This window comes from Xiphophorus hellerii, chromosome 11 (genome assembly GCF_003331165.1).
Source record: "Xiphophorus hellerii strain 12219 chromosome 11, Xiphophorus_hellerii-4.1, whole genome shotgun sequence".
NCBI lineage: Eukaryota > Metazoa > Chordata > Actinopteri > Cyprinodontiformes > Poeciliidae > Xiphophorus > Xiphophorus hellerii.
In genome coordinates this window covers 13,535,561-13,560,698 of record NC_045682.1, presented here as the reverse complement: position 1 = coordinate 13,560,698, position 25,138 = coordinate 13,535,561, and the positions used below count along the sequence as shown (strand labels likewise).

Here is a 25,138-nt window from a genome sequence, read left to right as displayed (position 1 = left end):
CTCAGGCCAAGTTTGATGCAGCTCGGTCAAAATATGTGGAATGTAGAGGCAAACGTATACGAACGGCGTTGCCGCCATTGAAAACTCTTGGCACTTTAAAGCAAGCGAGACCAACTTCCTATCTGTCATCCAACACAGAATCACCTTGATTAGGTCAAGAGAGCCATAGATGAAAGTTTCCAAGGAAAAAAATAGCACTTCCTGTTCTGAGGGGGCGGGGCTTAGATGACGTCATAATCTGATGACATAGAATTTTCAGGTATCACACCAGCATCACTCAAGCCAAGTTTGGTGCAGCTCGGTCGAAACATGTGGAATCTAGAAGCAAACGTATGGCATCGGCGTTACAGGTCACTTCGCCATGCCGCCGCACCCAGCTGCTTCATCGCAGCCGGTCAGGGCTTGAATCCACAACACACCAACATGTCTTCTGTCTCTGGACACAGTTTCATGTTGATGAGGTCAAAGGGCTAAGATAGCGACCGTTCACAGTAAAACATGACATTTCCTGTTCTCAGGGGGCGTGGCCTAAGCGATGTCATCATTTCACCACAGGGTATTTTAGGACACCTATTGATGATCAATAACTGAAAGTTTGGTGTCTCTGTGAGTTTCTGTGCAGGATATATAAGAGTTTCGTGTTTCATGGCGAGTAGGTGAACTTTGACCCCTGGTAACCCCCCTTCAGCAATCTCAGACAGTCACCAATTTGATAACTTTAAATCAGACATGCCTTATGATCAGACTGACCGAGTTTGAAGCCGATCAATCGAAATCCCTAGGAGGAGTTCGATCAAATGCAAAGGCTGTAAACGTCAAAATCGAGGTCAAATGAACTTCAATCTAAAATGGCCGACTTCCTGTTGGGTTTCGACCATGGCTGTAATAGACTTTTTTGTACGTCCTGACAAGATACACATGTGTACCAAGTTTCGTAATTCTAGGTTAAAGCATGGCTTAGGGCTGTTCATTTAAAATACTCTAGGGGTCGCTATAGAGAAATTAGGCCACGCCCACCACATTTTGTTATGAATTCCTGTCGGTGGGTGGATAAGGATCCATCCTAGTGAGTTTGGAGCAGCTGGGCCCGAAATTGTGGAATTCAGAGCCAAACGTATGGCAACGGCGTTACAGGTCACTTCGCCACGCCGCCACGCCCACCTGCTATGTCAAAGCCGGTCGGGGTTGGAATCCACTACACACAAACATGTCTTCTGTCTCTGGACACAGTTTCATGTTGATTAGGTCAAAGGGCTAAGATAGCGACCGTTCACAGTAAAACATGACACTTCCTGTTCTCAGGGGGCGTGGCTTAAGTGATGTCATCATTTCACCACAGGGTATTTTTGGACATCCGATGCCGATCAATCACTGAAAGTTTGGTCCCTCTATGTGTTTTTTTATAGGAAATATAAGAGTTTCGTGTTTCATGGCGAGTAGGTGAACTTTGACCCCTGCTAACCCCCCTTCAACATACTCCAAAACTCACCAATTTGATAACTTTAAATCAAACATGCCTTATGATCAGACTGACCGAGTTTGAAGTCGATCAATCGAAATCCCTAGGAGGAGTTCGATCAAATACGAAGGCTGTAAACGTCAAAATCGAGGAAAAAAATGGACGTTCAATACAAAATGGCCGACTTCCTGTGATAGTTGGCTAATAACATTAAATGTAAGTTCTGAGTCTTTTGGTGAGCTCTACAAGTGTACCAAATTTCATGTCTCTACGATGAAATACGTTCATACCATTGTGTCAACAGAAAATTGCTAGTTGCCGCCGTTGAGCAATTTTTTTTGCGATTTTTGCGACAACCTTAAAATTCAAAATTTTTAAATTTTCTAGTCGCGACCGCCAAGTTTGGTGAGTTTTTGAATATGATAAAGCCCCCAAAAAGGCGCCTCTTTGGGGGGGCAGAATCGTAATAATAATTAAAGCTGCAAGCAGCCTCGGGCGGCCCTCGCAGCAAGCGCCGCTCCGGCCTATTGGCCACCGCGGGGGTTCCAGCCACCGCGGAAGCTCTCGCACGATTTCCAGAGCCGCAGCCAACTCCCCACCGCAGAAGCTCTGCCGCAGTTTTCAGCACCGCCGCCCGCTAGCCACCGCAGAAGCTGTCGCGCATTTTCCACACCCGTCCACCAGGCGACACGCGTGAATGCGTTCGGCAGCGCTCCCCGACGACTGTCAAAAAATCTGGTGCAGATTGGTCGATGCATCGAGGAGACACAGCCGATGTATTAACTTAGGGGGCGCAGTGGAGCCAAATTACATTTCAAACTCGTTGGGCTCTTTAGAGGTGAACAAAGGTCATACATATCCAGTTTGGCGCCAATCGGATGATCTATGTGTGAATTAGAGCCAAACGTATGAATATGGCGAGGGACTGATATTCGCCATTTGGCCACGCCCACACGGTTCAGCCAGCAGCGAGCATTGACAGAGCTTATCATCCGAATCATCTTGATTAGGTCAAGAGAGCCATAAACAGAGCTTTCCAAGGAAAAAAACGGCACTTCCGGTTCCGAGGGGGCGGGGCTTAGATGACGTCATAATGTGATGATGTAGGATCGACGGGCAAGCCTCCAGGATCACTCAGGCCAAGTTTGATGCAGCTCGGTCAAAATATGTGGAATGGAGAGGCAAACGTATACGAACGGCGTTGCCGCCATTGAAAACTCTTGGCACTTTAAAGCAAGCGAGACCAACTTCCTATCTGTCATCCAACACAGAATCACCTTGATTAGGTCAAGAGAGCCATAAACAGAGCTTTCCAAGGAAAAAAACGGCACTTCCGGTTCCGAGGGGGCGGGGCTTAGATGACGTCATATTGTGATGACGTAGGATTGACGGGCAAGCCTCCAGGATCACTCAGGCCAAGTTTGATGCAGCTCGGTCAAAATATGTGGAATGTAGAGGCAAACGTATACGAACGGCGTTGCCGCCATTGAAAACTCTTGGCACTTTAAAGCAAGCGAGACCAACTTCCTATCTGTCATCCAACACAGAATCACCTTGATTAGGTCAAGAGAGCCATAGATGAAAGTTTCCAAGGAAAAAAATAGCACTTCCTGTTCTGAGGGGGCGGGGCTTAGATGACGTCATAATCTGATGACATAGAATTTTCAGGTATCACACCAGCATCACTCAAGCCAAGTTTGGTGCAGCTCGGTCGAAACATGTGGAATCTAGAAGCAAACGTATGGCATCGGCGTTACAGGTCACTTCGCCACGCCGCCACGCCCAGCTGCTATCTCAAAGCCGGTCAGGGTTGGAATCCTCAACACACCAACATGTCTTCTGTGTCTGGACACAGTTTCATGTTGATTAGGTCAAAGGGCTAAGAGAGCGACCGCTCACAGTAAAACATGACACTTCCTGTTCTCAGGGGGCGTGGCTTAAGTGATGTCATCATTTCACCACAGGGTATTTTAGGACATCCGATGCCGATCAATCACTGAAAGTTTGGTCCCTCTATGTGTTTTTTTATAGGAAATATAAGAGTTTCGTGTTTCATGGCGAGTAGGTGAACTTTGACCCCTGCTAACCCCCCTTCAACATACTCCAAAACTCACCAATTTGATAACTTTAAATCAAACATGCCTTATGATCAGACTGACCGAGTTTGAAGTCGATCAATCGAAATCCCTAGGAGGAGTTCGATCAAATACGAAGGCTGTAAACGTCAAAATCGAGGAAAAAAATGGACGTTCAATACAAAATGGCCGACTTCCTGTGATAGTTGGCTAATAACATTAAATGTAAGTTCTGAGTCTTTTGGTGAGCTCTACAAGTGTACCAAATTTCATGTCTCTACGATGAAGTACGTTCATACCATTGTGTCAACAGAAAATTGCTAGTTGCCGCCGTTGAGCAATTTTTTTTGCGATTTTTGCGACAACCTTAAAATTCAAAATTTTGAATTTTTCTAGTCGCGACCGCCAAGTTTGGTGAGTTTTTGAATATGATAAAGCCCCCAAAAAGGCAATTCATTTGGGTGGAAGAATAATAAGAATAATAATAATAATAATAAACAGCACAGATACAATAGGCCTTCGCAGCGCTTTGCTGCTCGGGCCTAATTAAAGCTGCAAGCAGCCTCGGGCGGCCCTCGCAGCAAGCGCCGCTCCGGCCTATTGGCCACCGCGGGGGTTCCGGCCACCGCAGAAGCTCTCGCGCGTTTTCCAGAGCCGCAGCCCGCTCCCCACCGCAGAAGCTCTGCCGCAGTTTCCAGCACTGCCGCCCGCTAGCCGCCGCAGAAGCTGTCGCGCATTTTCCCCAAATTACATCTCAAACCCGTTGGGCTCTTTAGAGCATAACAAAGGTCATACATATCCAGTTTGGCGCCAATCGGATGATCCATGTGTGAATTAGAGCCAAACGTATGTATATGGCGAGGGACTGATATTCGCCATTTGGCCACGCCCACACGGTTCAGCCAGCAGTGAGCATTGACAGAGTTTATCATCCGAATCATCTTGATTAGGTCAAGAGAGCCATAAACAGAGCTTTCCAAGGAAAAAAACGGCACTTCCTGTTCCGAGGGGGCGGGGCTTAGATGACGTCATAATATGATGACGTAGGATCGACGGGCAAGCCTCCAGGATCACTCAGGCCAAGTTTGATGCAGCTCGGTCAAAATATGTGGAATGTAGAGGCAAACGTATACGAACGGCGTTGCCGCCATTGAAAACTCTTGGCACTTTAAAGCAAGCGAGACCAACTTCCTATCTGTCATCCAACACAGAATCACCTTGATTAGGTCAAGAGAGCCATAAACAGAGCTTTCCAAGGAAAAAAACGGCACTTCCGGTTCCGAGGGGGCGGGGCTTAGATGACGTCATAATGTGATGACGTAGGATTGACGGGCAAGCCTCCAGGATCACTCAGGCCAAGTTTGATGCAGCTCGGTCAAAATATGTGGAATGTAGAGGCAAACGTATACGAACGGCGTTGCCGCCATTGAAAACTCTTGGCACTTTAAAGCAAGCGAGACCAACTTCCTATCTGTCATCCAACACAGAATCACCTTGATTAGGTCAAGAGAGCCATAGATGAAAGTTTCCAAGGAAAAAAATAGCACTTCCTGTTCTGAGGGGGCGGGGCTTAGATGACGTCATAATCTGATGACATAGAATTTTCAGACATCACACCAGCATCACTCAAGCCAAGTTTGGTGCAGCTCGGTCGAAACATGTGGAATCTAGAAGCAAACGTATGGCATCGGCGTTACAGGTCACTTCGCCACGCCGCCACGCCCAGCTGCTATCTCAAAGCCGGTCAGGGTTGGAATCCTCAACACACCAGCATGTCTTCTGTGTCTGGACACAGTTTCATGTTGATTAGGTCAAAGGGCTAAGAGAGCGACCGCTGACAGTAAAACATGACACTTCCTGTTCTCAGGGGGCGTGGCTTAAGTGATGTCATCATTTCACCACAGGGTATTTTAGGACATCCGATGCCGATCAATCACTGAAAGTTTGGTCCCTCTATGTGTTTTTTTATAGGAAATATAAGAGTTTCGTGTTTCATGGCGAGTAGGTGAACTTTGACCCCTGCTAACCCCCCTTCAACATACTCCAAAACTCACCAATTTGATAACTTTAAATCAAACATGCCTTATGATCAGACTGACCGAGTTTGAAGTCGATCAATCGAAATCCCTAGGAGGAGTTCGATCAAATACGAAGGCTGTAAACGTCAAAATCGAGGAAAAAAATGGACGTTCAAGACAAAATGGCCGACTTCCTGTGATAGTTGGCTAATAACATTAAATGTAAGTTCTGAGTCTTTTGGTGAGCTCTACAAGTGTACCAAATTTCATGTCTCTACGATGAAATACGTTCATACCATTGTGTCAACAGAAAATTGCTAGTTGCCGCCGTTGAGCAATTTTTTTTGCGATTTTTGCGACAACCTTAAAATTCAAAATTTTTAAATTTTCTAGTCGCGACCGCCAAGTTTGGTGAGTTTTTGAATATGATAAAGCCCCCAAAAAGGCGCCTCTTTGGGGGGGCAGAATCGTAATAATAATTAAAGCTGCGAGCAGCCTCGGGCGGCCCTCGCAGCAAGCGCCGCTCCGGCCTATTGGCCACCGCGGGGGTTCCAGCCACCGCAGAAGCTCTGGCACGATTTCCAGAGCCGCAGCCAACTCCCCACCGCAGGAGCTCTGCCGCAGTTTCCAGCACCGCCGCCCGCTAGCCGCCGCAGAAGCTGTCGCGCATTTTCCACGCCCGTCCACCGGGCGACACGCGTGAATGCGTTCGGCGGCGCTCCCCGACGACTGTCAAAAAATCTGGTGCAGATCGGTCGATGCGTCGAGGAGATACAGCCGATGTATTAACTTAGGGGGCGCAGTGGAGCCAAATTACATCTCAATCCCGTTGGGCTCTTTAGAGGTGAACAAAGGTCATACATATCCAGTTTGGAGCCAATCGGATGATCCATGCTTGAATTAGAGCCAAACGTATGAATATGGCGAGGGACTGATATTCGCCATTTGGCCACGCCCACACGGTTCAGCCAGCAGCGAGCAATGACAGAGCTCATCATCCGAATCATCTTGATTAGGTCAAGAGAGCCATAAACGGAGCTTTCCAAGGAAAAAAACGGCACTTCCGGTTCCGAGGGGGCGGGGCTTAGATGACGTCATAATGTGATGACGTAGGATCGACGGGCAAGCCTCCAGGATCACTCAGGCCAAGTTTGATGCAGCTCGGTCAAAATATGTGGAATGTAGAGGCAAACGTATACGAACGGCGTTGCCGCCATTGAAAACTCTTGGCACTTTAAAGCAAGCGAGACCAACTTCCTATCTGTCATCCAACACAGAATCACCTTGATTAGGTCAAGAGAGCCATAAACAGAGCTTTCCAAGGAAAAAAACGGCACTTCCGGTTCCGAGGGGGCGGGGCTTAAATGACATCATAATGTGATGACGTAGGATTGACGGGCAAGCCTCCAGGATCACTCAGGCCAAGTTTGATGCAGCTCGGTCAAAATATGTGGAATGTAGAGGCAAACGTATACGAACGGCGTTGCCGCCGTTGAAAACTCTTTGCACTTTAAAGCAAGCGAGACCAACTTCCTATCTGTCATCCAACACAGAATCACCTTGATTAGGTCAAGAGAGCCATAGATGAAAGTTTCCAAGGAAAAAAATAGCACTTCCTGTTGTGAGGGGGCGGGGCTTAGATGACGTCATAATATGATGACATAGCATTGTCAGGTATCACACCAGGATGAGTCAGGCCAAGTTTGGTGCAGCTCGGTCGAAACATGTGGAATCTAGAAGCAAACGTATGGCATCGGCGTTACAGGTCACTTCGCCACGCCGCCGCACCCAGCTGCTTCATCGCAGCCGGTCAGGGCTTGAATCCACAACACACCAACATGTCTTCTGTCTCTGGACACAGTTTCATGTTGATGAGGTCAAAGGGCTAAGATAGCGACCGTTCACAGTAAAACATGACATTTCCTGTTCTCAGGGGGCGTGGCCTAAGTGATGTCATCATTTCACCACAGGGTATTTTAGGACACCTATTGATGATCAATAACTGAAAGTTTGGTGTCTCTGTGAGTTTCTGTGCAGGATATATAAGAGTTTCGTGTTTCATGGCGAGTAGGTGAACTTTGACCCCTGGTAACCCCCCTTCAGCAATCTCAGACAGTCACCAATTTGATAACTTTAAATCAGACATGCCTTATGATCAGACTGACCGAGTTTGAAGCCGATCAATCGAAATCCCTAGGAGGAGTTCGATCAAATGCAAAGGCTGTAAACGTCAAAATCGAGGTCAAATGAACTTCAATCTAAAATGGCCGACTTCCTGTTGGGTTTAGAGCATGGCTCTAAGAGACTTTTTTGTACGTCCCGTCAAGATACACATGTGTACCAAGTTTCGTAATTCTAGGTTTAAGCATGGCTTGGGGCTGTTCATTTAAAATACTCTAGGGGTCGCTATAGAGAAATTAGACCACGCCCACCAAATTTTGTTATGAATTCCTGTCGGTGGGTGGATAAGGATCCATCCTAGTGAGTTTGGAGCAGCTGGGCCCGAAATTGTGGAATTCAGAGCCAAACGTATGGCAACGGCGTTACAGGTCACTTCGCCACGCCGCCACGCCCACCTGCTATGTCAAAGCCGGTCAGGGTTGGAATCCTCAACACACCAACATGTCTTCTGTCTCTGAACACAGTTTCATGTTGATTAGGTGAAAGGGCTAAGATAGCGACCGTTCACAGTAAAACATGACACTTCCTGTTCTCAGGGGGCGTGGCCTAAGTGATGTCATCATTTGACCACAGGGTATTTTAGGACACCCGATGTCGATCAATCAATGAAAGTTTGGTCCCTCTATGTGTTTTTATATAGGAAATATAAGAGTTTCGTGTTTCATGGCGAGTAGGTGAACTTTGACCCCTGCTAACCCCCCTTCAACATACTCCAAAACTCACCAATTTGATAACTTTAAATCAAACATGCCTTATGATCAGACTGACCAAGTTTGAAGTCGATCAATCGAAATCCCTAGGAGGAGTTCGATCAAATACGAAGGCTGTAAACGTCAAAATCGAGGTAAAAAATGGACGTTCAAGACAAAATGGCCGACTTCCTGTGATAGTTGGCTAATAACATTAAATGTAAGTTCTGAGTCTTTTGGGGAGCTCTACAAGCGTACCAAATTTCATGTCTCTACGATGAAATACGTTCATACCATTGTGTCAACAGAAAATTGCTAGTTGCTGCCGTTCAGCAATTCTTTTTGCGATTTTTGCGACAACCTTAAAATTCAAAATTTTTAAATTTTCTAGTTGCGACCGCCAAGTTTGGTGAGTTTTTGAATATGATAAAGCCCCCAAAAAGGCACACGAAGAGGTGGGAAGAATCGTAATAATAATAAACAGTACAGATACAATAGGCCTTCGCAGCGCTTTGCTGCTCGGGCCTAATAATAAGAAACAGTACAGAAACAATAGGCCTTCGCAGCGCTTTGCTGCTCGGGCCTAATAATAATAAGAAACAGTACAGAAACAATAGGCCTTCGCAGCGCTTTGCTGCTCGGGCCTAATTAAAGCTGCAAGCAGCCTCGGGCGGCCCTCGCAGCAAGCGCCGCTCCGGCCTATTGGCCACCGCGGGGGTTCCGGCCACCGCAGAAGCTCTCGCGCGTTTTCCAGAGCCGCAGCCCGCTCCCCACCGCAGAAGCTCTGCCGCAGTTTCCAGCACTGCCGCCCGCTAGCCGCTGCAGAAGCTGTCGCGCATTTTCCCCAAATTACATCTCAAACCCGTTGGGCTCTTTAGAGCAGAACAAAGGTCATACATATCCAGTTTGGCGCCAATCGGATGATCTATGCGTGAATAAGAGCCAAACGTATGCATATGGCGAGGGACTGATGTTCGCCGTTTGGCCACGCCCACACGGTTCAGCCAGAAGCGAGCATTGACAGAGCTCATCATCCGAATTACCTTGATTAGGTCAAAAGAGCCATAAACAGAGCTTTCCAAGGAAAAAAATAGCACTTCCGGTTCCGAGGGGGCGGGGCTTAGATGACGTCACAATGTGATGACGTAGGATCGACGGGCAAGCCTCCAGGATCACTCAGGCCAAGTTTGATGCAGCTCGGTCAAAATATGTGGAATGTAGAGGCAAACGTATACGAACGGCGTTGCCGCCATTGAAAACTCTTGGCACTTTAAAGCAAGCGAGACCAACTTCCTATCTGTCATCCAACACAGAATCACCTTGATTAGGTCAAGAGAGCCATAGATGAAAGTTTCCAAGGAAAAAAATAGCACTTCCTGTTCTGAGGGGGCGGGGCTTTGATGACGTCATAATCTGATGACATAGAATTTTCAGGTATCACACCAGCATCACTCAAGCCAAGTTTGGTGCAGCTCGGTCGAAACATGTGGAATCTAGAAGCAAACGTATGGCATCGGCGTTACAGGTCACTTCGCCACGCCGCCGCGCCCAGCTGCTATCTCAAAGCCGGTCAGGGTTGGAATCCTCAACACACCAACATGTCTTCTGTGTCTGGACACAGTTTCATGTTGATTAGGTCAAAGGGCTAAGAGAGCGACCGCTCACAGTAAAACATGACACTTCCTGTTCTCAGGGGGCGTGGCTTAAGTGATGTCATCATTTCACCACAGGGTATTTTAGGACATCCGATGCCGATCAATCACTGAAAGTTTGGTCCCTCTATGTGTTTTTTTATAGGAAATATAAGAGTTTCGTGTTTCATGGCGAGTAGGTGAACTTTGACCCCTGCTAACCCCCCTTCAACATACTCCAAAACTCACCAATTTGATAACTTTAAATCAAACATGCCTTATGATCAGACTGACCGAGTTTGAAGTCGATCAATCGAAATCCCTAGGAGGAGTTCGATCAAATACGAAGGCTGTAAACGTCAAAATCGAGGAAAAAAATGGACGTTCAATACAAAATGGCCGACTTCCTGTGATAGTTGGCTTATAACATTAAATGTAAGTTCTGAGTCTTTTGGTGAGCTCTACAAGTGTACCAAATTTCATGTCTCTACGATGAAGTACGTTCATACCATTGTGTCAACAGAAAATTGCTAGTTGCCGCCGTTCAGCAATTTTTGTTGCGATTTTTGCGACAACCTTAAAATTCAAAATTTTTAAATTTTCTAGTCGCCACCGCCAAGTTTGGTGAGTTTTTGAATATGATAAAGCCCCCAAAAAGGCGCCTCTTTGGGGGGGCAGAATCGTAATAATAATTAAAGCTGCAAGCAGCCTCGGGCGGCCCTCGCAGCAAGCGCCGCTCCGGCCTATTGGCCACCGCGGGGGTTCCGGCCACCGCAGAAGCTCTCGCGCGTTTTCCAGAGCCGCAGCCCGCTCCCCACCGCAGAAGCTCTGCCGCAGTTTCCAGCACTGCCGCCCGCTAGCCGCCGCAGAAGCTGTCGCGCATTTTCCCCAAATTACATCTCAAACCCGTTGGGCTCTTTAGAGCATAACAAAGGTCATACATATCCAGTTTGGCGCCAATCGGATGATCCATGTGTGAATTAGAGCCAAACGTATGTATATGGCGAGGGACTGATATTCGCCATTTGGCCACGCCCACACGGTTCAGCCAGCAGTGAGCATTGACAGAGTTTATCATCCGAATCATCTTGATTAGGTCAAGAGAGCCATAAACAGAGCTTTCCAAGGAAAAAAACGGCACTTCCTGTTCCGAGGGGGCGGGGCTTAGATGACGTCATAATATGATGACGTAGGATCGACGGGCAAGCCTCCAGGATCACTCAGGCCAAGTTTGATGCAGCTCGGTCAAAATATGTGGAATGTAGAGGCAAACGTATACGAACGGCGTTGCCGCCATTGAAAACTCTTGGCACTTTAAAGCAAGCGAGACCAACTTCCTATCTGTCATCCAACACAGAATCACCTTGATTAGGTCAAGAGAGCCATAAACAGAGCTTTCCAAGGAAAAAAAACGGCACTTCCGGTTCCGAGGGGGCGGGGCTTAGATGACGTCATAATGTGATGACGTAGGATTGACGGGCAAGCCTCCAGGATCACTCAGGCCAAGTTTGATGCAGCTCGGTCAAAATATGTGGAATGTAGAGGCAAACGTATACGAACGGCGTTGCCGCCATTGAAAACTCTTGGCACTTTAAAGCAAGCGAGACCAACTTCCTATCTGTCATCCAACACAGAATCACCTTGATTAGGTCAAGAGAGCCATAGATGAAAGTTTCCAAGGAAAAAAATAGCACTTCCTGTTCTGAGGGGGCGGGGCTTAGATGACGTCATAATCTGATGACATAGAATTTTCAGACATCACACCAGCATCACTCAAGCCAAGTTTGGTGCAGCTCGGTCGAAACATGTGGAATCTAGAAGCAAACGTATGGCATCGGCGTTACAGGTCACTTCGCCACGCCGCCACGCCCAGCTGCTATCTCAAAGCCGGTCAGGGTTGGAATCCTCAACACACCAGCATGTCTTCTGTGTCTGGACACAGTTTCATGTTGATTAGGTCAAAGGGCTAAGAGAGCGACCGCTGACAGTAAAACATGACACTTCCTGTTCTCAGGGGGCGTGGCTTAAGTGATGTCATCATTTCACCACAGGGTATTTTAGGACATCCGATGCCGATCAATCACTGAAAGTTTGGTCCCTCTATGTGTTTTTTTATAGGAAATATAAGAGTTTCGTGTTTCATGGCGAGTAGGTGAACTTTGACCCCTGCTAACCCCCCTTCAACATACTCCAAAACTCACCAATTTGATAACTTTAAATCAAACATGCCTTATGATCAGACTGACCGAGTTTGAAGTCGATCAATCGAAATCCCTAGGAGGAGTTCGATCAAATACGAAGGCTGTAAACGTCAAAATCGAGGAAAAAAATGGACGTTCAAGACAAAATGGCCGACTTCCTGTGATAGTTGGCTAATAACATTAAATGTAAGTTCTGAGTCTTTTGGTGAGCTCTACAAGTGTACCAAATTTCATGTCTCTACGATGAAATACGTTCATACCATTGTGTCAACAGAAAATTGCTAGTTGCCGCCGTTGAGCAATTTTTTTTGCGATTTTTGCGACAACCTTAAAATTCAAAATTTTTAAATTTTCTAGTCGCGACCGCCAAGTTTGGTGAGTTTTTGAATATGATAAAGCCCCCAAAAAGGCGCCTCTTTGGGGGGGCAGAATCGTAATAATAATAATAAGAAACAGTACAGAAACAATAGGCCTTCGCAGCGCTTTGCTGCTCGGGCCTAATTAAAGCTGCGAGCAGCCTCGGGCGGCCCTCGCAGCAAGCGCCGCTCCGGCCTATTGGCCACCGCGGGGGTTCCGGCCACCGCAGAAGCTCTCGCGCGTTTTCCAGAGCCGCAGCCCGCTCCCCACCGCAGAAGCTCTGCCGCAGTTTCCAGCACTGCCGCCCGCTAGCCGCTGCAGAAGCTGTCGCGCATTTTCCCCAAATTACATCTCAAACCCGTTGGGCTCTTTAGAGCAGAACAAAGGTCATACATATCCAGTTTGGCGCCAATCGGATGATCTATGCGTGAATAAGAGCCAAACGTATGCATATGGCGAGGGACTGATGTTCGCCGTTTGGCCACGCCCACACGGTTCAGCCAGAAGCGAGCATTGACAGAGCTCATCATCCGAATTACCTTGATTAGGTCAAGAGAGCCATAAACAGAGCTTTCCAAGGAAAAAAACGGCACTTCCTGTTCCGAGGGGGCGGGGCTTAGATGACGTCATAATATGATGACGTAGGATCGACGGGCAAGCCTCCAGGATCACTCAGGCCAAGTTTGATGCAGCTCGGTCAAAATATGTGGAATGTAGAGGCAAACGTATACGAACGGCGTTGCCGCCATTGAAAACTCTTGGCACTTTAAAGCAAGCGAGACCAACTTCCTATCTGTCATCCAACACAGAATCACCTTGATTAGGTCAAGAGAGCCATAAACGGAGCTTTCCAAGGAAAAAAACGGCACTTCCGGTTCCGAGGGGGCGGGGCTTAGATGACGTCATAATGTGATGACGTAGGATTGACGGGCAAGCCTCCAGGATCACTCAGGCCAAGTTTGATGCAGCTCGGTCAAAATATGTGGAATGTAGAGGCAAACGTATACGAACGGCGTTGCCGCCATTGAAAACTCTTGGCACTTTAAAGCAAGCGAGACCAACTTCCTATCTGTCATCCAACACAGAATCACCTTGATTAGGTCAAGAGAGCCATAGATGAAAGTTTCCAAGGAAAAAAATAGCACTTCCTGTTCTGAGGGGGCGGGGCTTAGATGACGTCATAATCTGATGACATAGAATTTTCAGGTATCACACCAGCATCACTCAAGCCAAGTTTGGTGCAGCTCGGTCGAAACATGTGGAATCTAGAAGCAAACGTATGGCATCGGCGTTACAGGTCACTTCGCCACGCCGCCACGCCCAGCTGCTATCTCAAAGCCGGTCAGGGTTGGAATCCTCAACACACCAACATGTCTTCTGTGTCTGGACACAGTTTCATGTTGATTAGGTCAAAGGGCTAAGAGAGCGACCGCTCACAGTAAAACATGACACTTCCTGTTCTCAGGGGGCGTGGCTTAAGTGATGTCATCATTTCACCACAGGGTATTTTAGGACATCCGATGCCGATCAATCACTGAAAGTTTGGTCCCTCTATGTGTTTTTTTATAGGAAATATAAGAGTTTCGTGTTTCATGGCGAGTAGGTGAACTTTGACCCCTGCTAACCCCCCTTCAACATACTCCAAAACTCACCAATTTGATAACTTTAAATCAAACATGCCTTATGATCAGACTGACCGAGTTTGAAGTCGATCAATCGAAATCCCTAGGAGGAGTTCGATCAAATACGAAGGCTGTAAACGTCAAAATCGAGGAAAAAAATGGACGTTCAATACAAAATGGCCGACTTCCTGTGATAGTTGGCTAATAACATTAAATGTAAGTTCTGAGTCTTTTGGTGAGCTCTACAAGTGTACCAAATTTCATGTCTCTACGATGAAATACGTTCATAACATTGTGTCAACAGAAAATTGCTAGTTGCCGCCGTTGAGCAATTTTTTTTGCGATTTTTGCGACAACCTTAAAATTCAAAATTTTTAAATTTTCTAGTCGCGACCGCCAAGTTTGGTGAGTTTTTGAATATGATAAAGCCCCCAAAAAGGCGCCTCTTTGGGGGGGCAGAATCGTAATAATAATATTAAAGCTGCAAGCAGCCTCGGGCGGCCCTCGCAGCAAGCGCCGCTCCGGCCTATTGGCCACCGCGGGGGTTCCGGCCACCGCAGAAGCTCTCGCGCGTTTTCCAGAGCCGCAGCCCGCTCCCCACCGCAGAAGCTCTGCCGCAGTTTCCAGCACTGCCGCCCGCTAGCCGCCGCAGAAGCTGTCGCGCATTTTCCCCGCCCGTCCACCGGGCGATACGCGTTAATGCGTTCGGCAGCGCTTCACGACGACTGTCAAAAAATCTGGTGCAGATCGGTCGATGCGTCGAGGAGATACAGCCGATGTATGAACTTAGGGGGCGCAGTGGAGTCAAATTACATTTCAAACCCGTTGGGCTCTTTAGAGGTGAACAAAGGTCATGCATATCCACTTTGGCGCCAATCGGATGATCTATGTGTGAATTAGAGCCAAACGTATGCATATGGCGAGGGACTGATATTCGCCATTTGGCCACGCCCACACGGTTGAGCCAGCAGCGAGCATTGACAGAGCTCATCATCCGAATCATCTTGATTAGGTCAAGAGAGCCATAAATGGAACTTTCCAAGGAAAAAAACGGCACTTCCTGTTCCGAGGGGGCGGGGCTTAGATGACGTCATAATATGATGACATAGGGTCGTCAAGGATCCCACCAGGGTCACTCGTGCAAAGTTTGGTGCAGAAGCTATCGACCGTTCACAGTAAAATACAAGACTTCCTGTTGTCAGAGGGCGTGGCCTACGTGATGTCATCATTTGACCATTGGATATTATTCTACACCCGAGGATGATCAATAACTCAAACTTTGGTGTCTCTGTCAGTTTTTGTGTTAGAATTACAAATTATTTAATTTTTTCCTCTTTAATTCAACACTGAACTGTCATTCCGTAGGGCAATGCTGCCCTCTGGTGTCGATTTACTGAAATTACTGAAATAGTTTCATTATTTCAGTAATTCGACACCAGAGGGCAGCATTGCCCTACACATGACAAAGCCCTTTGTATTACACAGTCAATCACAGGGGATCTTTGAGCCTTGCTAACCCCCCTTCCACCTGTTCAAATGTCACCAATTTGATAACTTTAAATCAGACATGCCTTATGATCAGACTGACCGACTTTGAAGCCGATCAATCGAAATCCCAAGGAGGAGTTCGATCAAATACGAAGGCTCTAAATGTCAAAATCGAGGTCAAATGAACTTCAATCTAAAATGGCCGACTTCCTGTTGGGTTTAGAGCATGGCTCCAAGAGACTTTTTTGTACGTCCTGACAAGATACACATATGTACCAAGTTTCGTAATTCTAGGATAAAGCATGGCCTGGGGCTGTTCATTTAAAATACTCTAGGGGTCGCTATAGAAAAATTAGGCCACGCCCACCAAATATCGCTATGGATTCCTGTTCGGGGATGGATAAGGATCCATCCTAGTGAGTTTGGAGCAGCTCACCCCGAAACTGTGGAATTCAGAGCCAAACGAAATTCGATGGCGTTCGCAACGCCGCCACGCCCACCTGCTTCATCGCAGCAGGTCGGGGTTGGAATCCACAACACACCAACATGTCTTCTGTCTCTGGACACAGTTTCATGTTGATTAGGTCAAAGGGCTAAGATAGCGACCGTTCACAGTAAAACATTACACTTCCTGCTCTCAGGGGGCGTGGCCTACATAAAAAAAAAATTTCACTGCAGGGTATTTTAGGACACCCGATGTCGATCAATCACTGAAAGTTTGGTCCCTCTATGTGTTTTTGTATAGGAAATATAAGAGGTTTTTGTTTCATGGCGTGTAGGTGAACTTTGACCCCTGCTAACCCCCCTTCAACATGCTCCAAAACTCACCAATTTGATAACTTTAAATCAGACATGCCTTATGATCAGACTGACCGAGTTTGAAGCCGATCAATCGAAATCCCTAGGAGGAGTTCGATCAAATACGAAGGCTGTAAACGGCCAAATCAGGGTCCGAAATGGACCTTCAATCCAACATGGCCGACTTCCTGCGATACTTGCACTATGACATTACTTGTAAATTCTGAGCGTCTTAGTGAGCTCTACAACTGTACCGAATTTCAAGTCTCTACGATGAAGTAAGTGAATAGCAATGGGTCTTTTGAAAATTGCTAGTTGCCGCCGTTGAGCAATTTTTTTTGCGATTTTTGCGGCGACCTTAAAATTCAAAATTTTTAAACCGCCTAGTCGCTTCCGCCAAGTTTGGTGAGTTTTTGAATATGATAAAGCCCCCAAAAAGGCACACGAAGAGGGGGGCAGAATCGTAAGAAGAATAATTAAAGCTGCAAGCAGCCTCGGGCGGCCCTCGCAGCAAGCGCCGCTCCGGCCTATTGGCCACCGCGGGGGTTCCGGCCACCGCAGAAGCTCTCGCGCGTTTTCCAGAGCCGCAGCCCGCTCCCCACCGCGGAAGCTCTGCCGCAGTTTCCAGCACCGCCGCCCGCCAGCCGCCGCAGAAGCTGTCGCGCGTTTTCCCCGCCCGTCCACCGGGCGACACGCGTGAATGCGTTCGGCGGCGCTGCCCGACGACTGTCCAAAAATCTGGTGCAGATCGGTCGATGCGTCGAGGAGATACGGCCGATGTATCAACTTAGGGGGCGCAGTGGAGCCAAATTACATTTCAAACTCGTTGGGCTCTTTAGAGGTGAACAAAGGTCATACATATCCAGTTTGGCGCCAATCGGATGATCTATGTGTGAATTAGAGCCAAACGTATGAATATGGCGAGGGACTGATATTCGCCATTTGGCCACGCCCACACGGTTCAGCCAGCAGCGAGCATTGACAGAGCTTATCATCCGAATCATCTTGATTAGGTCAAGAGAGCCATAAACAGAGCTTTCCAAGGAAAAAAACGGCACTTCCGGTTCCGAGGGGGCGGGGCTTAGATGACGTCATAATGTGATGATGTAGGATCGACGGGCAAGCCTCCAGGATCACTCAGGCCAAGTTTGATGCAGCTCGGTCAAAATATGTGGAATGGAGAGGCAAACGTATACGAACGGCGTTGCCGCCATTGAAAACTCTTGGCACTTTAAAGCAAGCGAGACCAACTTCCTATCTGTCATCCAACACAGAATCACCTTGATTAGGTCAAGAGAGCCATAAACAGAGCTTTCCAAGGAAAAAAACGGCACTTCCGGTTCCGAGGGGGCGGGGCTTAGATGACGTCATATTGTGATGACGTAGGATTGACGGGCAAGCCTCCAGGATCACTCAGGCCAAGTTTGATGCAGCTCGGTCAAAATATGTGGAATGTAGAGGCAAACGTATACGAACGGCGTTGCCGCCATTGAAAACTCTTGGCACTTTAAAGCAAGCGAGACCAACTTCCTATCTGTCATCCAACACAGAATCACCTTGATTAGGTCAAGAGAGCCATAGATGAAAGTTTCCAAGGAAAAAAATAGCACTTCCTGTTCTGAGGGGGCGGGGCTTAGATGACGTCATAATCTGATGACATAGAATTTTCAGGTATCACACCAGCATCACTCAAGCCAAGTTTGGTGCAGCTCGGTCGAAACATGTGGAATCTAGAAGCAAACGTATGGCATCGGCGTTACAGGTCACTTCGCCACGCCGCCACGCCCAGCTGCTATCTCAAAGCCGGTCAGGGTTGGAATCCTCAACACACCAACATGTCTTCTGTGTCTGGACACAGTTTCATGTTGATTAGGTCAAAGGGCTAAGAGAGCGACCGCTCACAGTAAAACATGACACTTCCTGTTCTCAGGGGGCGTGGCTTAAGTGATGTCATCATTTCACCACAGGGTATTTTAGGACATCCGATGCCGATCAATCACTGAAAGTTTGGTCCCTCTATGTGTTTTTTTATAGGAAATATAAGAGTTTCGTGTTTCATGGCGAGTAGGTGAACTTTGACCCCTGCTAACCCCCCTTCAACATACTCCAAAACTCACCAATTTGATAACTTTAAATCAAACATGCCTTATGATCAGACTGACCGAGTTTGAAGTCGATCAATCGAAATCCCTAGGAGGAGTTCGATCAAATACGAAGGCTGTAAACGTCAAAATCGAGGAAAAAAATGGACGTTCAATACAAAATGGCCGACTTCCTGTGATAGTTGGCTAATAACATTAAATGTAAGTTCTGAGTCTTTTGGTGAGCTCTACAAGTGTACCAAATTTCATGTCTCTACGATGAAGTACGTTCATACCATTGTGTCAACAGAAAATTGCTAGTTGCCGCCGTTGAGCAATTTTTTTTGCGATTTTTGCGACAACCTTAAAATTCAAAATTTTGAATTTTTCTAGTCGCGACCGCCAAGTTTGGTGAGTTTTTGAATATGATAAAGCCCCCAAAAAGGCAATTCATTTGGGTGGAAGAATAATAAGAATAATAATAATAATAATAAACAGCACAGATACAATAGGCCTTCGCAGCGCTTTGCTGCTCGGGCCTAATAATAAGAAACAGTACAGAAACAATAGGCCTTTGCAGCGCTTTGCTGCTCGGGCCTAATAAGAAACAGTACAGATACAATAGGCCTTCGCAGCGCTTTGCTGCTCGGGCCTAATAAGAAACAGTACAGAAACAATAGGCCTTCGCAGCGCTTTGCTGCTCGGGCCTAATTAAAGCTGCAAGCAGCCTCGGGCGGCCCTCGCAGCAAGCGCCGCTCCGGCCGATTGGCCACCGCGGGGGTTCCGGCCACCGCAGAAGCTCTCGCGCGTTTTCCAGAGCCGCAGCCCGCTCCCCACCGCGGAAGCTCTGCCGCAGTTTCCAGCACCGCCGCCCGCCAGCCGCCGCAGAAGCTGTCGCGCATTTTCCCCGCCCGTCCACCGGGCGACATGCGTGAATGCGTTCGGCGGCGCTCCCCGACGACTGTCGAAAAATCTGGCGCAGATCGGTCGATGCGTCGAGGAGATACAACCCATGTATTAACTTAGGGGGCGCAGTGGAGCCAAATTACATTTCAAACCCGTTGGGCTCTTTAGAGGTGAACAAAGGTCATACATATCCAGTTTGGCGCCAATCGGATGATCCATGCCTGAATAAGAGCCAAACGTATGCATATGGCGAGGGACTGATATTCGCCATTTGGCCACGCCCACACGGTTCAGCCAGCAGCGAGCATTGACAGAGTTTATCATCCGAATCATCTTGATTAGGTCAAGAGAGCCATAAACGGAGCTTTCCAAGTAAAAAAACGGCACTTCCTGTTCTGAGGGGGCGGGGCTTAGATGACGTCATAATATGATGACATAGGGTCGTCAAGGATCCCACCAGGGTCACTCGTGCAAAGTTTGGTGCAGAAGCTATCGACCGTTCACAGTAAAATACAAGACTTCCTGTTGTCAGAGGGCGTGGCCTACGTGATGTCATCATTTGACCATTGGATATTATTCTACACCCGAGGATGATCAATAACTCAAACTTTGGTGTCTCTGTCAGTTTTTGTGTTAGAATTACAAATTATTTAATTTTTTCCTCTATAATTCAACATTGAACTGTCATTCCGTAGGGCAATGCTGCCCTCTGGTGTCGAATTACTGAAATTACTGAAATAGTTTCATTATTTCAGTAATTCGACACCAGAGGGCAGCATTGCCCTACACATGACAAAGCCCTTTGTATTACACAGTCGATCAAAATTGAACTCTGTCATTCCGTAGGGCAATGCTGCCCTCTGGTGTCGAATTACTGAAATTACTGAAATAGTTTCATTATTTCAGTAATTCGACACCAGAGGGCAGCATTGCCCTACACATGACAAAGCCCTTTGTATTACACAGTCGATCACAGGGGAACTTTGAGCCTTGCTAACCCCCCTTCAACATGCTCCAAAACTCACCAATTTGATAACTTTAAATCAGACATGCCTTATGATCAGACTGACCAAGTTTGAAGTCGATCAATCGAAATCCCTAGGAGGAGTTTGATCAAATACGAAGGCTGTAAACGTCAAAATCGAGGTCAAATGAACTTCAAACTAAAATGGCCGACTTCCTGTTGGGTTTAGAGCATGGCTCCAAGAGACTTTTTTGTACGTCCTGACAAGATACACATGTGTACCAAGTTTCGTAATTCTAAGCTAAAGCATCGCTTGGGGCTGATATTTTGAAATATTCTAGGGGGCGATATAGAGAAATTAGGCCACGCCCACCAAAGTTTGTTATGAATTCCTGTTGGCGGGTCAATAAGGATCCATCCTAGTGAGTTTGGAGCAGCTCACCCCGAAACTGTGGAATTCAGAGCCAAACGAAATTCGACGGCGTTCGCAATGCCGCCACGCCCACCTGCTACATCGCAGCCAGTCGGGGTTGGAATCCACAACACACCAACATGTTTTCTGTCTCTGGACACAGTTTCATGTTGATTAGGTCAAAGGGCTAAGATAGCGACCGTTCACAGTAAAACATGACACTTCCTGTTCTCAGGGGGCGTGGCCTACGTAAAAAAATAATTTCTCCACAGGGTATTTTAGGACACCTATTGACGATCAATCCCAGAAAGTTTGGTCCCTCTATGTGTTTTTGTATAGGAAATATAAGAGTTTCGTGTTTCATGGCGAGTAGGTGAACTTTGACCCCTGGTAACCCCCCTTCAGCAAGCTCATACAGTCACCAATTTGATAACTTTAAATCAGACATGCCTTATGATCAGACTGACCGAGTTTGAAGCCGATCAATCGAAATCCCTAGGAGGAGTTCGATCAAATGCAAAGGCTGTAAACGTCAAACTCGAGGTCCAAAATGGACCTTCAATACAAAATGGCCGACTTCCTGTTGGGTTTAGAGCATGGCTCCAAGAGACTTTTTTGTACGTCCTGACAAGATACACATGTGTACCAAGTTTCGTAATTCTAGGATAAAGCATGGCATGGGGCTGTTCATTTAAAATACTCTAGGGGTCGCTATAGAGAAATTAGGCCACGCCCACCAAATTTTGTTATGAATTCCTGTCGGTGGGTGGATAAGGATCCATCCTAGTGAGTTAGGAGGAGCTGGGCCCGAAATTGTGGAATTCAGAGCCAAACGAAATTCGACGGCGTTCGCAACGCCGCCACGCCCACTTGCTTCATCGCAGCCGGTCGGGGTTGGATTACTCAACACACCAACATGTCTTCTGTCTCTGGACACAGTTTCATGTTGATTAGGTCAAAGGGCTAAGATAGCGACCGTTCACAGTAAAACATGACACTTCCTGTTCTCAGGGGGCGTGGCCTACTTAAAAAAATAATTTCACCACAGGGTATTTTAGGACACCCGATGACAATCAATCAATGAAAGTTTGGTCCCTCTCTGTGTTTTTGTATAGGAAATATAAGAGTTCCGTGTTTCATGGCGAGTAGGTGAACTTTGACCCCTGCTAACCCCCCTTCAACATGCTCCAAAACTCACCAATTTGATAACTTTAAATCAGACATGCCTTATGATCAGACTGACCGAGTTTGAAGCCGATCAATCAAAATCCCTAGGAGGAGTTCGATCAAATACGAAGGCTGTAAACGTCAAAATCGAGGTAAAAAATGGACTTTCAATACAAAATGGCCGACTTCCTGTGATAGTTGGCTTATAACATTAAATGTAAGTTCTGAGTCTTTTGGTGAGCTCTACAAGTGTACCAAATTTCATGTCTCTACGATGAAGTACGTTCATACCATTGTGTCAACAGAAAATTGCTAGTTGCCGCCGTTGAGCAATTTTTTTTGCGATTTTTGTGACAACCTTAAAATTCAAAATTTTGAATTTTTCTAGTCGCGACCGCCAAGTTTGGTGAGTTTTTGAATATGATAAAGCCCCCAAAAAGGCGCCTCTTTAGGGGGGCAGAAAAATAAGAATAATAATTAAAGCTGCAAGCAGCCTCGGGCGGCCCTCGCAGCAAGCGCCGCTCCGGCCTATTGGCCACCGCGGGGGTTCCGGCCACCGCAGAAGCTCTCGCACGATTTCCAGAGCCGCAGCCAACTCCCCACCGCAGAAGCACCGCCGCAGTTTCCAGCACCGCCGCCCGCCAGCCGCCGCAGAAGCTGTCGCGCATTTTCCCCGCCCGTCCACCGGGCGACACGTGTGAATGCGTTCGGCGGCGCTCCCCGACGACTGTCGAAAAATCTGGTGCAGATCGGTCGATGCGTCGAGGAGATACGGCCGATGTATCAACTTAGGGGGCGCAGTGGAGTCAAATTACATCTCAAACCCGTCGGGCTCTTTAGAGGTGAACAAAGGTCATACATATCCAGTTTGGCGCCAATCGGATGATCCATGTGTGAATTAGAGCCAAACGTATGTATATGGCGAGGGACTGATATTCGCCATTTGGCCACGCCCACACGGTTCAGCCAGAAGCGAGCATTGACAGAGTTTATCATCCGAATTACCTTGATTAGGTCAAGAGAGCCATAAACGGAACTTTCCAAGGAAAAAAACGGCACTTCCTGTTCCGAGGGGGCGGGGCTTAGATGACGTCATAATGTGATGACGTAGGATTGACGGGCAAGCCTCCAGGATCACTCAGGCCAAGTTTGATGCAGCTCGGTCAAAATATGTGGAATGTAGAGGCAAACGTATACGAACGGCGTTGCCGCCATTGAAAACTCTTGGCACTTTAAAGCAAGCGAGACCAACTTCCTATCTGTCATCCAACACAGAATCACCTTGATTAGGTCAAGAGAGCCATAGATGAAAGTTTCCAAGGAAAAAAATAGCACTTCCGGTTCCGAGGGGGCGGGGCTTAGATGACGTCATAATCTGATGACATAGAATTTTCAGACATCACACCAGCATCACTCAGGCCAAGTTTGATGCAGCTCGGTCAAAATATGTGGAATGTAGAGGCAAACGTATACGAACGGCGTTGCCGCCATTGAAAACTCTTGGCACTTTAAAGCAAGCGAGACCAACTTCCTATCTGTCATCCAACACAGAATCACCTTGATTAGGTCAAGAGAGCCATAAACAGAGCTTTCCAAGGAAAAAAAACGGCACTTCCGGTTCCGAGGGGGCGGGGCTTAGATGACGTCATAATGTGATGACGTAGGATTGACGGGCAAGCCTCCAGGATCACTCAGGCCAAGTTTGATGCAGCTCGGTCAAAATATGTGGAATGTAGAGGCAAACGTATACGAACGGCGTTGCCGCCATTGAAAACTCTTGGCACTTTAAAGCAAGCGAGACCAACTTCCTATCTGTCATCCAACACAGAATCACCTTGATTAGGTCAAGAGAGCCATAGATGAAAGTTTCCAAGGAAAAAAATAGCACTTCCTGTTCTGAGGGGGCGGGGCTTAGATGACGTCATAATCTGATGACATAGAATTTTCAGGTATCACACCAGCATCACTCAAGCCAAGTTTGGTGCAGCTCGGTCGAAACATGTGGAATCTAGAAGCAAACGTATGGCATCGGCGTTACAGGTCACTTCGCCACGCCGCCACGCCCAGCTGCTATCTCAAAGCCGGTCAGGGTTGGAATCCTCAACACACCAACATGTCTTCTGTGTCTGGACACAGTTTCATGTTGATGAGGTCAAAGGGCTAAGAGAGCGACCGCTCACAGTAAAACATGACACTTCCTGTTCTCAGGGGGCGTGGCTTAAGTGATGTCATCATTTCACCACAGGGTATTTTAGGACATCCGATGCTGATCAATCACTGAAAGTTTGGTCCCTCTATGTGTTTTTTTATAGGAAATATAAGAGTTTCGTGTTTCATGGCGAGTAGGTGAACTTTGACCCCTGCTAACCCCCCTTCAACATACTCCAAAACTCACCAATTTGATAACTTTAAATCAAACATGCCTTATGATCAGACTGACCGAGTTTGAAGTCGATCAATCGAAATCCCTAGGAGGAGTTCGATCAAATACGAAGGCTGTAAACGTCAAAATCGAGGAAAAAAATGGACGTTCAAGACAAAATGGCCGACTTCCTGTGATAGTTGGCTAATAACATTAAATGTAAGTTCTGAGTCTTTTGGTGAGCTCTACAAGTGTACCAAATTTCATGTCTCTACGATGAAATACGTTCATACCATTGTGTCAACAGAAAATTGCTAGTTGCCGCCGTTCAGCAATTTTTTTTGCGATTTTTGCGACAACCTTAAAATTCAAAATTTTTAAATTTTCTAGTCGCGACCGCCAAGTTTGGTGAGTTTTTGAATATGATAAAGCCCCCAAAAAGGCGCCTCTTTGGGGGGGCAGAATCGTAATAATAATAATAATTAAAGCTGCAAGCAGCCTCGGGCGGCCCTCGCAGCAAGCGCCGCTCCGGCCTATTGGCCACCGCGGGGGTTCCAGCCACCGCGGAAGCTCTCGCACGATTTCCAGAGCCGCAGCCAACTCCCCACCGCAGAAGCTCTGCCGCAGTTTTCAGCACCGCCGCCCGCTAGCCACCGCAGAAGCTGTCGCGCATTTTCCACACCCGTCCACCAGGCGACACGCGTGAATGCGTTCGGCAGCGCTCCCC

General features: G+C 47.3%; 1 protein-coding gene across 4 annotated transcripts in view; it reads left to right on the top strand.

The window, feature by feature from the left end:
* Positions 1-25,138, top strand: part of LOC116728586 (connector enhancer of kinase suppressor of ras 2-like) — a 211,159-nt gene that overhangs the window by 71,672 nt on the left and 114,349 nt on the right. The gene's annotated exons all lie outside the window — the stretch shown is intronic.